General features: G+C 34.3%; 1 protein-coding gene across 1 annotated transcript in view; it reads left to right on the top strand.

Annotated features, from left to right (window-relative positions):
- The first annotated feature begins 2,692 nt into the window (after positions 1-2,692).
- Positions 2,693-3,458, top strand: part of LOC132052107 (putative late blight resistance protein homolog R1B-16) — a 22,539-nt gene continuing 21,773 nt past the window's right edge. Inside the window, exons 1-2 of the mRNA XM_059443479.1 lie at positions 2,693-2,909; positions 3,007-3,067. The gene's annotated coding sequence lies outside the window, so the exon portion shown is untranslated. The remainder of the gene's footprint in view (positions 2,910-3,006; positions 3,068-3,458) is intronic.

The following is a 3,458-nucleotide window of genomic DNA, read 5'->3' as shown; positions in this document are numbered from 1 at the left end:
TTCACAAGTCTCTGCTGAATGTTATGCAGAACTTCTCTCCAAACTTTCCTCTATGGATGCGAAGATTGAGTCCATCAAAGACTTAATGGCATCCACATTGTTTCAAGTAGAGAAGATTCGTGATACGACTAAGGAAACAGGTGTTGATGTCTCTAAACTGCGAGTTAAACTGGATGTTGTGATAAAGGAAGCGGTCAAATTGTCCGCCAAGCTTCAAGCCAGTGTTGGCGCCATGCCTGAATGTCTCACTACTCCATTGACTGAAATGAAGGATGCTATTATGAATACCTTGGCTTATTTCCTTCGTCGTCCAGTGTTCCGACGCCAGGAGTAGTTCCTTTAAATCTGGTTGTTTTTGGTCTGTTTAAACAATGTTTTTGTGGGACCTAAGTTCGTTTGTTTTTGTGTTGCACTTTGGTTTAATCTTTTTGTGCTGATTGGTTCAGCATCTTACTAATGTTATAAGCCTATATATCTATTTGCTGTTTCTTTGTCTATTTTTTTTTTGTGATGCCAAAGGGGGAGAAATAGACAGTCAACTGTTCAGGGGGAGCCTACAAGGACAAGTCAACTGATCAGGGGGAGCCTCCACCCATTCAGGGGGAGCATCCGCCACAGGGAAGTTGACTACATCTCATTTAAAATTGTCATCCTCAAAAAGGGGGAGATTGTTAGTGTCAAGTTTTTATGATGACAATTTTACTTGTGCAGGTATAATAATTGAATCACACAAGGAATAAAAGAGCCCACAAGGCAGCCCAAACGAGATGGGCTTACACAAGTCTCAGTGAAGACTTCCCGGCCCTACAATTAGATACTATTATATTACAAATATCGTGGTGGCCGACAAAAAGATATTCTCGAGGCGGTACTAAATCGTTTCAAGGAAGGAAAGATATCTGCGCCATTAAAGAAGGAATATCCACGGAGTGTAACAATCTTGTTGATTGATAATGTGCCTCATCGCACAAGGAAAGAACAGATTCAGCCTTATTCTTGGAAATAGGATCACTAATTTCTTTTTCCAAGGATCAAATCCCTTGGGTTGATTTCTGCGTGAAGAGCCTAGCGGCCTATAAAGGGTTCTTCACAAAAACAAGAAATATGCTTAGTCTCATTCTCTCAGTGCTCTGCTTTACTTTTCATGAACATTGTATGTCTGAGTGATTTATAGTGTAAGAAAAAAAAGAAAGGAGAGTTATAATATAGCTTGTGAGGCTTTGTATCAAAAAGATTAAGAGTGATTTGAGTGTAGACGTAGGAGCTCCATTCAAACCTCCATTGTACCAAACCTTTAACAAAGGCAGTAGAGAACACCCTTGCAACCCAAGTGCGGACTAGGATTCACATTGAATGCGAACGGTATAAAATACTTTGTGTCATTTATCTTCCTCGCACCTTACTTTAGCATTTCTCGAGTAAACGATCGACTACTGATTTAACCTAGTCGACTAACAGATCGAAAAATTTACAATTCACCCCCCCCTTCTTGCACTTTCGGATGGGTCATGTAGAATTTAGTTTAAGAGGGTGATGATCGTTGAATGTGCATGAACAAAGTTCCATATGAAAAAGTCGAAAGAAAAAAAATGCTGCTTATAAGGTGTTGAATACTTTTAATGATGCGGATCTTTTGAGGAAAACCGTGCAAGTTTGGCCCAAAAAATATTATCACGCCATGTTAAAAATTATCCTTGGACTGTCTTGACCAAACAAAAATTTCATAAGAACAGAGCAAATATCACCTGAAGAGTATAATTTGAGGTTATAAAATTACCAGAATCATAGAAGAAAATATAATTTTCATGTCTGGAGAAATAAGATTTTCTTTTAATTAACCCCTTCCTTCCCGAAAATGTATCCAAAGTTCATGATCTCAATGTAATTTTCTTAAATAAAGGATCCATACAAAGTCAGCTTAATACTTCCTCTGACTTAATTTATTTTTTCAATATATTGACATGAAAAAAATCACTACTAAAATATTTCTATCTTCCCATTGGTTTCTCATTGAAAAATATTTAATGGTTATTTCCCACTGAATGTCGGTGGGAAAAACTTAAATAGTGGTATTTTCACACGTAAAAAGTATGAAGTTACCCAGCGTTTTAGTGGGAACCTGTTTCCCACCATGCGATTTCCCAGTGAGCTAGTTCGACGGGAATGAGGTGGGAAAATTATGTTTTATAGCACAAATTTCCCACCAAAGTCGGTGGGAAAAACATCTTTTACTAGTAATGAATATCAACTTATAAAGTACTTTTCCTATAGTTTTTGAATATCTAAATTTTAATTTTAAAATATTAAGTTGCTCTAATCCAATTTGGCTTAAAAAAATTAGCCAAATAAATTCTCAAAAAATAAAAAATGTCAGATAAATTGGGACAGTAAAAAATACTTGACAAATGGCTGGCAGCAAACAACTTGGAACAAAGAAACTATTCGATTTAACTCTGGAGAAAACAAAGAACTCTTTTGAGAAATAAAACAAGGTCATTTTTTTATGAATTGAAGAGAGTAAGGTTTTCTTTTCAGAAAAAATGAGGAGTGCATAACAATTTTGAATTTTGTTCCATTAAATTGCATATCATGTAGGGTATATACAGCTGTTGATTGGGACTTTTTAAAATTTTATTCAGACGTAAACTTGGGTAATTAGTATACCTACTAAACGCGTATGATTAATTTACATGTAGTACTATTTATTTGTTTAATTCGTGATATTCCACAACAACTATTTATATCACTCTTCATATTTCAACATTGAAGTCCACCAAATCTCCTATACTATTCTTTCACATTTCTTATTTCTCTAAACCCAAAACAATCAAATTAAGCAAGCTTGGAGCAACTAATCTCCCAATTGCCACTCCCAATTGGAAATTGCTCAACTTGTTTTCTTTCTGCATGTAATTTCTCTTGTGCTTTAGTTTCCCCTCTCTAAGCTAAGTACTTTTCAACTTCATCTATCTTGCTAAATTTTTTAATTGTTTTTGTCTGTTGTAGTTCTGTTTTCGAAGTGGAAGAACGGTAAAGAAGACAAATTTCTTCGATCTTGTTTTTGAATGTAAGATTAAACTTTTTCCCTATTATTCCTTTGTTTTTTAAGACTGTTTTTCGTGCATTTAGTTTAACCTCATTTAATTTAATTAGCCAAAGATCCTCAAGTGGCTAGGGAACCGTTCTTGTTTGCTTCCGATCCCTAAGTAGCTTTTTAATTAGACATTTATTCTTTTATTATGATTCTTTTAGCTCATTTGTGCTCTTTTTATAATTTTTATCTATTATTGTTAGTGGTGATTGAATATTCTTTGCTAGAAAATTATTATACGTACACAAATTATAAATTAAATTATATTATTATATATCAATATATACTTAACATTGAGTATGTTGGACTAAACCAAGTTTAACCAACCAAAAGATAATCTTAATAGGGAAATTTTCATAAATAAAAA

The sequence above is a fragment of the Lycium ferocissimum genome, chromosome 4 (genome assembly GCF_029784015.1).
Source record: "Lycium ferocissimum isolate CSIRO_LF1 chromosome 4, AGI_CSIRO_Lferr_CH_V1, whole genome shotgun sequence".
Lineage (NCBI taxonomy): Eukaryota > Viridiplantae > Streptophyta > Magnoliopsida > Solanales > Solanaceae > Lycium > Lycium ferocissimum.
This window is presented reverse-complemented; position numbering and strand designations above follow the sequence as displayed.